The following is a 14,510-nucleotide window of genomic DNA, read 5'->3' on the forward strand; positions in this document are numbered from 1 at the left end:
TATCCTGATTGTTCATGTACCCCCCCCCACCCCCCCTCCCCTGCACAAACATAAACCAATGCTTCTTTCAAATCAGTAAGCGCGTGATCCACCACAGCACAAATAAGGTTAAAAGTGTTCCTGTATTCCCCCTTTCCCCCCATAACAAGCCACATGATATAGATTGAGCGTGTGTGTGTGAGCGTATTTGTGCGTGTGTAAGCGTGAGTGTATGAACGCACTTGGGAAACCACGCCACAGAATCCGGAGTGTTTCCTACAGTACTGTAGCTCGGCTAATCCGTCCCTTTCTTACTCCCACCCCTCCTCTGTTAGGAGTCAAATAAGGTTTCAAGAAAAGAAAGACTGAAGTCAGCAAGTCTCCCTGCTGCTAACAAGCCCTGAGCACATGATCATGCGTGGCCTCATGGTGAACACACACCGCGCCACTAAAGATGGGAGCGTCACCGGTAAAATCCTAAATCCCCGTTTCAACTAACCTCCACAAGTAGCAATGGACACCATTGTGGTTCCCGCATCTCATTTGGATTCACGTCGAGCCCTTTTCCTACTGCACTGAATTCAAGTTGACCCAGACCCTGTTGCACATGTCTCCAGTCAATGTGCACATACTGAACAATACTGTCCTGTAACTAAGGCCCTCATAACCATATTTAGCAGCACACTACATATCCCCCTCTTGGCAGAGTTTCATCATGTCATGTAGCAGACAAGGGTCCACCTGCCCACCCCAGATGGGGCAGAATTAAAAACTCTAAAAAACACAGCTTAACCCCCCCCCCCTCCCCTTGCCCACAGAAACACACACACACACACACACACACCCTTTGCTCGCCCTGTGTGTGTTGGGGTTAACAGAGGTCCTGTACGAGGGAGATACACCACAGCGAAGATGAGAGCAGACTCTCCTGGCGTTTAACAGTCTCTAAATAATGAATGTTCTTCAGACATACAGAGACAGGGGTACAAATACACACACATACACTCGCGCGCACACACACACACACATTTTCTTTAAGTGAACACAAACAGTGTATTTACAGTGCATGTGTGTGTGTGTGTGTGTGTGTGTGTGTGTGTGTGTGTGTGTGTGTGAGAGAGAACTAGTCCCAGGCGACAGGAGTCCAGCGTGGCTGTCTTTAATCAGCTGACTGATCCCCAGCTTTTAATACGGCTGTTCCAATTACTGTAAAAGTCATCCTGCTCCGTATAACCACAAATATTGACAGTTTATTGCACAACACATTTATGACATTTGAAGGTCACCTCATATATTATGCTTCATCGTTCAGCGCTGGGTGTCTGTGAAGAGAGAGAGATCCACCAAAGACAAGCCACCTACAACTATTTTCTCTGTATTGATTATCCATTTCACCACTAGCCCTTTTTATGCAAAGAAAAAAAGGAAAAAAGAATATCTGTAAGAGACACAAGATTAAAATGATTGTCCCAGGCGAGCCATGGGCTTGGTATATTGAAACCTGTTGATGCCTGAAACCGTAACTCTACTGGCTACGTCTCAGGGATGACAGTACAGACAAGCTCCAAGGGTCTAATGTCGTCCATACATCAATCTATACAGAGAAGACAATGCTATTATCAAGCGCTCTCTGTTTGTATAGACTTTTGTGAATCACCAGAGTCAAAATGTCTCATGTTCTGTATACTGAACATTGGTTAATAGGCTGATAAGTAGCTGTTTTATTGGAGCTATTCTGGCCTCTGACTCACACTACGATCCTGACTCTCCTGCTATCCCAGCAGCCTCAGTCATGACACGGCCTGGACGGCGCGTTCGACTGGTTACCTACCAGTCAAACGCCGTCGCAGAGCAACGCACTCATCCTTCACCGTCTCTGATCTGAGAGCAGCTCTTCTGCTGCTCCTCTCTCTGTCTAGGCCTGGTCCAAACGTAATGGAACATAACAGAACAAAGGGCTGGGATCAGATTGGAGCAGAGCTGTACAGGCCATCTGGGAGCGGCAAGAGTATCAGTCATGCTGGCTGCTGTCAGCTCCACTCGCTCCAGATCTCTGACACCCAACACACAGCCACTGCTGGAGTGACAGTACAAACCCCCATAGAAACACACCATGGGAAAACAGACAAGCACTAGAGCCCTGGCACACAGAGAAGGCCTGCTGTAACTGTGTGTGTGCGTGTGTGTGTGTGTGTGTGTGTGTTTGCATGCTCAATGTTGTGTGAATCTATATATTCTGCTTGCCCTTCCAAGCATATATGTGTGTTGTGTGTGTGTGTGTGTGTGTGTGTGTGTGTGTATGTGCGCGTGCATGCATGCATGCTTAATGTTGGGCGTTAATCTATGTTTTGTTTGCCTGGCCATGCATATGAGCGCATGCAAGTATGGGATGTGTGTGTGTGTGTGTGTGTCCCCTCTGGGACAGGACGAGCAGCATCTCCCGGCAGACCACACCCTGTTCCCATTAATGGAAAAAACAACAACAACAAAGCAACAACTGGGGGAGCGAGCTGCTTCCTTAATGGTGCTCTTTCAATCACACATCCAGCCGTAATGTCCTGTGGTCTTGATTACTGTGATATCACTTTCAGGAAATAAAATTTAGAAAAAAAGAAGAAAAAAAAAAACTTAAAAAAAAAAAACTAAACAAGAGTAATAAAACACAATATGTCTCTCTCTCTACCTCTCACTCATTTACCTCTCTCTCTCTCTCTGTCTCTCTGTCTCTCTCTCTCGTAAATGCCAGTGCCCTTCCATATCACCAAATGCTGACATAAAGAACAAAACAAATAAAGGAAATGTACAGATTTTGAGAGTGAGAGAAAGAGGGAGAGAGCCAGAGAGAAAATAAAATGTGATGACATCATTTGAAAGGCATTAGGCTTTTAAAAATGCGCCCATGGGGAGATGATTTCCTTACGCTGAAGCAACACAACACCAGCCGGCTGATGCTCTCTCTCTCCTTCCCTCTCTCCTTCCCTCCCTATGCCTCTCTCTGCCTCTCCCTGTCTATATCTGTCTCCTTCCCTTTTTTTCTTTCTCTCTCTCTCTCCTTCCCTTTTTCTCTCTCTCCTTCCCTTTCTCTCTCTCTTTCTCTCCCTCTTTCTTTATTTGGATGTGTGCCATCTTTGTGAACGTCTGGTTCATGCGAGTTAATCAATTTGAGGTTTAGTTACACTGCTGATGCTAGCATTCTAGCCAGAGCTAGAGAGTAATCTGAACTCGCAGAATTTATTAACCAAACACCAATTATCATTAAACACCACTGCATTATCCCCTGCTTTTACTACCTGACAAGGACTACTTAATGAAATTTTAGATTCAAGTTATTTAGTGTGTGATTTATGAATGTAAAACTCTTTGGGCAGCTACAGAGTGCAGATGCTGCTCCAAGCACTTTTTTTAAGGAAAAGGAAGACATCGGGGACCCAAACCTCTCCAAGGTATCCCAGCAACCAGGTCTAGACCACATAGAGAGAGAGATAGAGAGAAAGAGAGAGACGGATATATACAGAGAGAGAGAGATAACATTCATGCATACTTCAAGACTATGGACAAATTTTGGCACAGTGACCATAACTAACAAAAATAACAAAAAAATAAATCAAACTGAGAAACTGGTAGAGTGTTTACCCCGTGATGTTTGTGAGATGAAAACAGGCTGGAAGAGTGTTACATATAAGGCGCTCGGGTAAACAGGGGCACCAGATGTTCTTTGATGTTAATAATGGCATTTATTATTAATATTAATTAGACTGCATTCAGCAATACATTTGGGCCATTTCCAAGTCAATTAAGCAAAATGGCATTCGGGAGATGTTGAAACGACATTTTAAGGCAGGTGTTCAGCTCTCCCTTAATAAAACATTTTTCACAGATTCTGAAAAAACATTTTGGAGATTTTGTTTTTCTTTGTCCCCTGCTAGACTTCTGGGTTTTCATGCTCTAAGCATCATAATGAAAATAATGTTGTTGTATTTTTATCATCGCAAGTTTGACAAGAAAAACATAACAAAAAAATAAAAAGCATTTTATTATCAAACTAGCATAACAATAATTTTATGAAAGCATTAATCTGATGTTGCCTTTATGCATCCAGACACACATACTTACACAAACACACACACACACACTCACAGTAAATCTGCCAACTACAGCATGTCCACACAGATTGAGGAAGGGAGATTAAACCAGATATGAAGTACATAATTATGAAGATAATAATCTTTTTTTTTTCAAAACAGTAAGGACAATTATTTTAGCAGCTTAATGCCAGGCTATTGTGGGTACCAAAGGCCAAACATTTCAATTCAACACCAACAGTTTTTTGTGTTGTGTTGGGTCATACACACATATACGGTAATCAGCTGTGTGAGTGTGTGTGTGTGCATGTGTGTGTTAACTATATAACACCCAAGATTCCACGTGTAAGGTGAAAGAAGGAGTCAGTCGGTCTGTGTAATGTAGACCCTGAAAAGGGGATGCTGCCTGCTACACCTCCGGCCAAAAGTGTGTGTGTGTGTGTGTACTTGGCAGGAGTGTTTCTTTAAAGCTCTGTGAGGCTGAGCAGTACAATGGTACATTAACAATCTGTGCCTTCATTTATCAGCGAGTGGGCGCTGGACTGGGTGTTTATGGCGCACTGCACTTTTCATGGAGGAAAATTAATGAACATGCCTCCCCTTGCAACAAACATGCACCTGTGCTGCAGAGATGCTAATCACAAACATTTATTTTTATTAGCCACCGGTCTCTCTACAACCACAGTTATAGGGGGGGGGGGGGACATAGACAGAGAGAGAGAGGGGGAGAGAGAGAAAGAGAGTAGATGGCCCACCTTTACCTCATGAAAGAGGATATTTTCATAAATTGCATTTCAGGCCCCATTCATTCCTGCATCGCTACGGTTATTAGATTGATGAAGGGAAGGGGAATTCAGCTTAATCTATTTCAGGTATAATTTATAGATTATAAATTTAAATCTATCGGGAGATGGGGCCATTTGACCTAAAATAACTACAGCTTCGTAGCTAAAAAAAAAAAAAAAAAAAAACATTAAAAAAAAATGTTTTAAAAACCAACCTCCTAGGGATATTCCACACAGGTGGTACACAGTCTGAAACAGAGATTACAGAAGCACTTCCAAAGCCTTGATAAACCCACACACTCCCATACGCTGTGTTCACTGATACCAACGGATTATCAAGGAGGTTTTCGCATGATGTTGTTTTAGGATAGGTGTAAACACTGGGTCTTGTCCACACGGTCCTCATCCCTCCATCGCTCTTTCTCTCCACCCCTCCCCCGCCAGTGACAGAAGGTGCTTCTCCCTCTGTAAAGGCCTCGCCTCCGTCGAGCGAGGGGAAGAGGAGCGGTGCCATAAGTTTCTCCCTGGCACCGACCCATCTTTGTTTTCCCCCTCTCAAGTCTGTTTCAGGCTTCAAAGAGCATTGGAAAAAGACAAACACACACACACACACACACAAAACACACCGATACACGCGCACCCCACACACACACACGCGTCTGAAGGAGCACTGATGTCTCACTAACTTTATCATTCTAGCAGGATGATCACACACAGAAGGGGAGGGGGGGGGTCCACCTCTGTCTCCTTCATCACGAGAGGGAACAGACGTGGTCAGACACTGAGGGGACAAATGTGGGCGTTATTTGGGGATATAGTGTGTGTCTGTGTGTGTCTGTGTGTGTGCGTGTGTGTTAAGGGTGGTGGGTAATAATCTGGGTGGGCATTCATCATGTCCACGCACACACAAACCCGCACACATACACACCATGTCTCTTTGGCAGGATGTGAGCAGTTATCATTAGTGAAGGCTGACTGGACCTCATGTCTGCTGTCTATGGATGCCGGGTGAGGACCGGGGAAGATGGGTGGATAACGGGAAGGGAGGATGGGGGGGATGAAGGGGGCAGAGAGAGAGGTGAGAGAGGGTGGAACAGCTGACTCACATGCACCGTGAGGATCCAAAATCAAAAGGTATCACGTCACGATGTATGTGAGTGGTGAATTCTCTCTGGAGGACACATGGCACGCAGAGCCTCTGGTGTGCCAGTCCGGCATCAGCCTTCACACTCTGCCTGCTCCACTGCTGGACATATTGAGTTAGGACAACACAATGTAACAATACCCCTGCACTGTGCCTTTAAATGGGAAGAAAAGATTGTGCTCCCCTACCATTGATTTCCTATTCACTTTCCAGCACACTGAATCAACAACAAGCACAATAGGCAATCATAAAGCACAGTTACGGATCCTCATGTAAAACACAGCCTTGCCTCTCTATCAGCTATGCCCACAGTTGCATTGAACCTAAACACAGCACAAGCCTTGGTATTAGTCTACATTGATGAAAATTAATCTATTAAGACTCATTACTGGCATATATTAAGGTGGAGTAATTATCGAGTTGGGGAATGTACACTGGTCGATAGCCTCCACTTACACAGATGTGCACTTAAAGACATATATTACCACCAAGGTGATGAACACAGTTAACAAGGCCACGCAGGACAGGTGCATTGTGGGTAGGGTGTCTTGGTGCGTAGGTGTGGGGTGTGAAACTATCCTGTCTGGCCAGCTAGTAAATCCAGCAACCAAGGACACGTCCCGTTTTCCTCTTATATGAACTTGTCCAGTGTCTCGGAAAATGAAATAAAAAGATTTATACTGCAGCTCTAAACAGCCGTGTGTGTGTGTGTGTGTGTGTGTATCCATCCGTGCGTGCGTCTTGTGAAAGAGCGAGTATAGCACTCTTGAAATATATTAGTGGAAAAACTGTTGTTTCGGCGCACACACACACACTTCTCTGTACTCCACAACCACACACAAACACTTCAAGGTGTGACTCAATTTTTGTGTGTGTCCTGGAACACACACACGCATACCCCCTTTAAAGACCACGATCTGTCCCACTCCCAGAATTTTAATTTGATATGAAGGTCATTGGCAGGGAGTAATAATCACCATTGGGGATCTAACAATTTGCCATTTAGGAACATTGAGACACTGATGACTCAACTATTAATAGCCTCACCCCCCACCACCACCACCCCCTCCATCCCTCGTTAAAAACTAAAAACTATTCTGGTAATTCTATCACAAAAAACAAAGAAACTGTGTGTCATCCCTTATCTGGTGGGTGATGTTTGGTTTTCGGAGCAAATGACTGAGAGACTCAGTAAAGACAGCCGAGTGAGGGGGTTCTGAGAGTCAGGAGATGGCTAGGGTTTGGCTTGTTAGAACAAAAAGGCTTCCTGTTGGCTTTCACTTCTGGGTCCTAAAGAATGGTGTTTTTTCTCCCCCTCTGAGGGGGAATGGCACCTAACAGCAAGTTCAGTGGTACCGGCTCCCCACAAATCTCTGGACAAACCGTTGACTACAACCGTGAGTTCTAAACTGTAAGGTGACATTCTCTCTCCGTTCATGGTGCTTTTCCTAGTGCATGTGTGATGAAGAACAACAGGCCCTGTTTATCCAGGCAACATTAAATAATGATCTTAAAACTTGGAAATAACTCTCAACATATTAAGTCCAAACTGGGTTCAGTTCTACTGATCTGATTCAATGAACATTTCCCTCTCGCAAACAACAGTTTATTATTGAAAAACACATTTACTTCCTACTTAGTACTGCTTGGCCATTCAAGCATATGTGTCTACATTTGTCGGCAAACAAACAATTCAGGCTTAAGCTATTTTTATCAAGCCCAGAGCATTTGTTCTTTTTAAGAGATCAGCATTTATAGGGATGGAGAATGGGGAAGCTAGGATCCTTTATCTACAGAGGCTCTCCATCTCAAGACTAATTACAAATTAATCTGGATCTTTATATTTGTAATAAGAGGGCAATAATGCTCATGTGCTAAGAACTATCTGTTAGATATTTATAAAACTCAACATACTGTAACCCTAAGAGAGGAACACATAATTGCTCGCTTGTCTATATCTATATTCCCTACATCAAGGCCAAGGATTGTGAATATTAATAATTGATCATTAGGTTTGATATGACTGAGTGGGCTCAAGTTTTGGTAATAAAGTTGACGATGTCTCGCCCTGGGTCTTTTGCCGCGGCCAAGGTCGAGGACAGCGCCCCTAGTGGAGAGCCAAGCTCAGCAGGTACAGGGAGACGTTTGAAACAAGTCCCAGACTTCAATCAAGAGCTAGTACAGTACTGCTCTATTAACTTCTTCATGATAGCTTTGCAGGGAACTGTATGCCCTTTTGCTAGTGTGTCTGTGGGTCTCAGGGTGGACTGACAGATTGACAGAGCTAGAGACCAACCTGGCAGTATGGAGACACAGAGCATATGGCAGGGTTTATAGGGAAACCATGGTGACATTATATTACCCTTGCCTGGCTTCACTGGTTACACACATGACGACTGGTTACATCAGATACAGGAGCAGATTACTTACTGGTTGCCACGGGTGTCCCGTCCTCCGTGCAGCCTTCCACTGTCTGCGTGTACAGTCCCTCTCTCTCTCTCCCTCTCTCCCCTGCCTCCACCTTTCTCCCCCCTCTCCCTCTGTCTACCGCTCTGTCTACCTCTCTCTCCCCCCTCCCCACACACACACACACACACCGCCACTCCCTCAGTGTAGCACCTCTAGGCACCCTGACCGTCGTTAACTGCTTGTGGCACGAGCGGAGGGGAAATGGGTCATTAAATCAAACGAGCCAGGGCCAGCCTCCCAGCGGCCCGGATCTGTTTCCAATAAGATAGCTTCCTTTAAAAGGCAGCCAGGATCTCACCACGCATTAGTGTCATTACAGCACTAGCCACTACCACAGTCAGCCAGTGATTGCTGATGGTTCGTGTAGCAAAAGTTCAATGCGACAGCTAGCTCCTGTTTCCGGAGTTTTTAAATCCTCGATGACTTGTATTGTTACAAATACGGTTACAGCTACGCTGCAGCTAAACTGCCCCTGGTGTCCAACTCTGGTTTCACCACGTACTAAGTACACCTATACACTTCGAGGTAAGAATATCATTGTTCTCTGTAAATGTTTATGCTCGATCGTATGACAGCAAATAAATGAACCTGAACTTGAAAGAATGGTAACCAAAATAGTGTAGGTCAGCATGTAACTGAAATCACACAAGGAATAGTAAGTAAAGACTGGAGTGACGACCTACATACTTTAACTTCAGAATGTTTGTTTTTTTCTTTCTTATTTTTTTTTCCCTCCCATTTTCTAGAATAAGATGAATTAACTCACTTGTACATTTCTTGCACCTGTCCTCCCTCCCCTCCCCCGTACAACGATAAGGGATTTCATTAACGTGAGAATGCTTGGGCTGAAAGAAACATAATTGCTGCAGTGTTGTTGTTCACTCCGCAGTCGGCCTCATTTCTGCCTTGCCTTACTCTTGACTGTTAAGTGATCATTATATCAACACAGAGGATGGGCCAAGGTTAAAATATCGACAGACTGTGGTTGAAGCACAAAACTGAGAGATGGAGGATGGAGAGAGAGAGAGAGAGAGAGAGAGAGAGAGAGAGAGAGAGAGAGAGAGAGAGAGAGAGAGAGAGAGAGAGAGAGTGAGATGGAGAGAGCGGGCAAGAGAGAAAGAGAAGAGGTATGATAATAAATGACAGAGGATGTGAGTGATATGATCAATCGGGAAAGATCACAGGGTTGGGTAATGATTTAAACACAGGGTCCAATCCCTCTCCTGGCCCCCCTTTGATGGATAACTGTATGAAAAAGATACATAATTTTTGGACTTGCCATTTACACAGCATTGCACCTGAAAGGCAGGAGGAATAATAGACAGTTGAAAATGTCAGGGAACTAACTAAGAAAGAGAGACGGGTGGGCCTACAGAATCCTAATGAGATAAACCAGCTAATGGCTATGGCAGCAGTTCAGAGAGGAAGATATTTCTGGAATATAGAGAGACAACACACACAGGCATGAGCACATATATATATCAAAAAACACACACGGATCCACTTAATACACACACCCTCATACTGTACACACACATGCATGTAAGGACATGCAAAATATAAACACACATATACAGTACAACATACACACACACACACACACACACACACACACACACTTCCCCTTTTAATACTTCAGAGCAATTAGCGAGACCTGCCATCTTTTACTCAGGGCTTTTGGACTTGACCAGTCACAGACCAAATATATATCTAGTTATGAAAACCATCATAAGAATATTCTGTGTCTGGGAAGGCCTGTATAGGATTTACCTATCTATCCCAGAGCAGACCTGCATGTTGAGTCTGAGCCAGCTCCACATGATTGTGTTAATTAATCTGCCATTGTGAGCGGGTGGAACAGCTGCAGTAGCTCTCGTGGCTGCGTTGTCAAAGCAAAACAATGCAATGTTAAGCTTCCCCTGCTGAATCTTCCATTACAAAGGAGCTCCAACACAGGGCTAAATTCATAAACCCACAGATCAATTTTTACCAGCACTAATGTCTGACCTTTAAAGGGAAAAGGTTTTTACATGCTTAATTTCGGCTTGAAATATGGTCAGATATGTGATACCTAGGATTTGGGCCAATTCCCCGGGTCTGAAAACAAACAGATTGAGAGACAGTGAGGGATGGAGGGAGGAAGAGGTGGAGGAGAGGGCGTGAGGGATGGAAGGAGGAGAAAGAGAGAGAAAGGTGGAGAGCCCTGATCTCCTAAACGGAGACAGACAGACAGACGTGTGTGAGGACTCACCAGCTGGGCGCTGGTATTTTACAACAATACGTCTAACGCGATTAGGAGGGTCTCATCGATCCCCGTTATGTGTCGTTCATTTAGCGGGGGAGGGGGGGGGGGCTGTGTGTTCTCAGCGTCAGTAACAGGCTTGGAAGCATCTTGTGAACACATATGGCTCCATCCTACAGAAGCAGGTTAGATAAGTCACCGTACGTTACAGTAGTGTACATTTTGTCTATGGATGTCTTGTTTTTTTGTTGATACAAAATCACATAAGCGAGATACACCCTCATCGAGATAGCAATTTAATTATTTTTGTTAAATTGTGGCATCTCTCTGGACGCCAGATTCCTTGTCCGATAGTGTGTTTAAGACAGATATGGCTTCAGACCAGCCACCGTGCTCGGCACACAGCTAACAATGGCATGCTTCTCTCCCTCGCTTGTTTCTGTCGAGACGGAGATGCACCCCAAAACCCATCAACGTGTCTGGCCCTGCGCCCCGCTCTGAGGAGAGCCCTTCTGTCTCCCATAAAGCCCTCCAGCAGCCCAGCGAGCGCCCCGCACGCCTGCAGGAAACACTCCCTTCAGGAGAACGCCATGGACATGCAATACTGGAAGCTTCTTCAGGAATAAAGAAGTAGAAGGCAAAGTAACTGGTGGTGACTTGTTGCCTGGTAAATAGGGGAGCTGGATGTGTACTTAGAGAAGCACTGTTAACCACGATGAAGTGCACCTCCATACTGTCTGACTTCCAACAAGCAGAGACGGGGCGTCTGACTGGAGGTCTTTGTAATGTGTTTAGGGAAATAAACTAAAGCAGGTAAAACTGGATAGGTAATGGAAATGATTGTCTGTTCCATTTCGAAATGCGCTGTAATTTTGACACACACACACACTTGAGAGCGTACAGATGGGGAACGGTGACATGGTGCTAACACGCGTCTCCAAAGTGTCGCTTGCTGCAGCATCTCACCTGTCCAACACGTTAGGATTTCAGAGAGCCATCAGATGTTAGCTTTATCGCTACGCTGAGCAGCCGAGAGCACTTGCTAAGACAACACTGCCTCGCGCTCAGAGCTCCGCGACTGTCAACTCCACATTGTGGGGGGCTACCCAATGGAGAATAGGAATTCTAAATGGAAGAAGAAGAAAAAAAAGGTGATATATTGTCATTAATTTTATGTCTTATCTGTGGTGTTGCTATTTGTTGTAAAATTGCAGAAAGAGGTGTTTTGAGTCAGAGGGTGGAAACTTGATTTGTTTCTGCTGGGCTATGTTCACTGCACTACGACTGTCAGTGTATAAAAATAATCGTCATGGAAATAGATCTCATTGACAGAGTGCCATGTTCACACTGTGAGCAGCTTGTGTCTTGTGAACATAATCCAGAAATGTCCTCCAAACTTTTCTTTTTCCAAACTTCCAGTTACTCATCCCTCCCCGTTTCCCAGACATGAAAAGAAGGAAAACCAACAAGACAAAAGAGTAAATCCAGTGTTGCTGAGGACCAGCAGAGGTATGAAATCTGAGACCCCAGCTCAAAGAGCAACAGAGAGAGAGAGAGAGAGAGAGAGAGAGAGAGAGAGCGAGAGAGAGAGAGAGAGAGAGAGAGAGAGAGAGAGAGAGAGAGAGAGAGAGAGAGAGAGAGGGTGATTCAGAGACAAGTCTACTAAACAGGATTTGCCTGTGCTTCTCCATCCTCATCTCTGTGTCTGATAGGTAATACCTGCTCCTGGCCTGGTTAGCGCTGTGTCTGCCTGATTCCTCTCACCTGCAGACGCCGCCAGGAGAGGTGGCATTTGGCCGCTGCGTCCCCACGAGGGTGTCGCGTGGCTCAGCCAGGACTGAGCCCCCGTGTCATCCTGAGCCTGCGCTCTTAGGAGGGAGGCTGGAGGAATCGCTGGGGAGGCCTCCCAGCTCCCCCCTAAAAATCCCCGGTAAACCTGTGTCCTCCAGAGAGAAGCGGCTAACTTCTGACAGGCACACACATCCACAGGCAGACAGGATGGAGCTGTGGACCCCTCTCATGTGGAGTTGGGACTGCAGTCTGAGTGGGGATGGTTGCCGAGGCCCTGATCGTGCTGTTGTCACAGGTCAAACAGCACCGCTGTCGGACGCCTGTTTCCTTGACACCGGTTCTGGACTTGGGTCCCTCTGTCATTGCTGGGTCTCCGCAGGAGATCTTTTAGTGTGCATGAGGAGGCCTAATCTGGGGCTGGGAACCGGGCCCTGGGAGATCGACTTAGCTGGAGAGGATCAGGACCTGTGCTTACTGGGCCTGACATTGAGAGACTGAGCTCTTCTTCAGATCACTCACTGGGACGTAGAGTACACACACAGACAACAGCAGTCCTCATCGTGAGTTACTGTCGACTCAAAGGCCCGTGAGAAACAGACATAGATATGAACGTGATACAGACAGTTAAAGCAGGGAGTGAAAGAGAGAGGTACTAGATAGATGTAATTAGATATTCTGTTAATTGAACATAATGTGTAATCAAACATATGTGCGCCATTTGGTTCACCCAGGACCCCTCTATGTACCCGGGGCCATTCACAACCTAAAGGTGAGACTCTGATCAAGAGGCTGTTGTTTGTATTCACAGAAATTGAGAAAAACGGGAGAAAACACTTGTTTTGTTCCGCCTTCGGTGAAACAAACACCTTTGCTTTTCTGTAAACAAACATCAAACTAACAGCTCCTATTTCACACGAAAGTTAGAGTCAAGTAACATATGCTCTTGACAAAAAACAATAGGTGTTAAGCGTCTAAGTTGTGAGCGTGCTACAGCTTAGGAAAACAAACACTTTGCTTTGTTACCAAGACAACTGAGACAATATGGTTCCTAGGGCGATGTCAGCGCTGCTGCCTCCTGTGTGCTATATGTGACGAGACAGATCTGGAACCTGGAGCTGTCACTGTGTAGCAGAGGTGGTTCGGTGAAGTCGGACAGAAAATGACCTGGCAGGCAGAAGCTCTACAAGCAGAACATCCTTTGAAGTGCACGAGCCCCAGATTCATGATATCCACCTGGGCAAACAGCAAAGAACACAATCGAACCGTGGGCTCACACAAGCCTTTCATTTTTTTTCTGTTCTGTTCTGTCTTTTTTTCCCCTCTTTCTTCCTGCATTCCATAGCGACAAAATGAATTCAGCTCCAAACCTAATTAATCCACAAAGGTTTCATGTCTTAATCCCCAAAGTCAAGGAGGTTATTGTCCTTACAAATGAGGTCAGTGTTCTTCCCAGTGGAAATAAAGCAAAAGGAGAGACTGAGACTGAGGGAGGAAAGGAGCGAGGGAGGCGGAGATAGAGAGGGGAAGTGGCTGACTCTGGAGCAGATGTGTGAAAGAGTGGCAGAGGCCAGGCAAACAGGGCCAGCCGGGGGACAGGAGGGTGACATCCAGGAGGAGCTGGCAAAGGGCTGGGGGGGAGAGGGGGCGGGGGCACTGGTCCACAGACCCCCCCACCCTCCCCCCATGTCTCAATCTGACAGGCTAGACAGACGACTAGGATGCCCTATCATCAGGCTACACCACAACAGAGGCTAAAACAACACAAATTAACAGACTGAAAGAGAAAAACAGATAGCAGAGAGAAGGAAATAAAGAGAGAGAGAGAGAGAGAGAGAGAGAGATATTGAGAAAAAAATTTGAGAGGCTGAGAGAGACACGAGAGGAGAGGAGAAGACAAACGGAAAAAGCAACCCAAAAAAATCCCACACACAGACCTTCTGAACCAGGCGGAATCAAAAAGCTGGTTTCCACGGTAATCGTCGCTAAGGCGGGGGCCCTGTCAGTTGTATCAGCCTGCT

The 14,510-nt window shown here is 45.6% G+C and overlaps 1 protein-coding gene across 3 annotated transcripts in view; it reads right to left on the reverse strand.

Moving 5' to 3' along the window:
• Positions 1-14,510, reverse strand: part of znf536 (zinc finger protein 536) — a 150,204-nt gene that overhangs the window by 41,296 nt on the left and 94,398 nt on the right. The window lies entirely within an intron of this gene.

Source organism: Hypomesus nipponensis, chromosome 19 (assembly GCF_054491055.1).
Source record: "Hypomesus nipponensis isolate SF chromosome 19, ASM5449105v1, whole genome shotgun sequence".
Lineage (NCBI taxonomy): Eukaryota > Metazoa > Chordata > Actinopteri > Osmeriformes > Osmeridae > Hypomesus > Hypomesus nipponensis.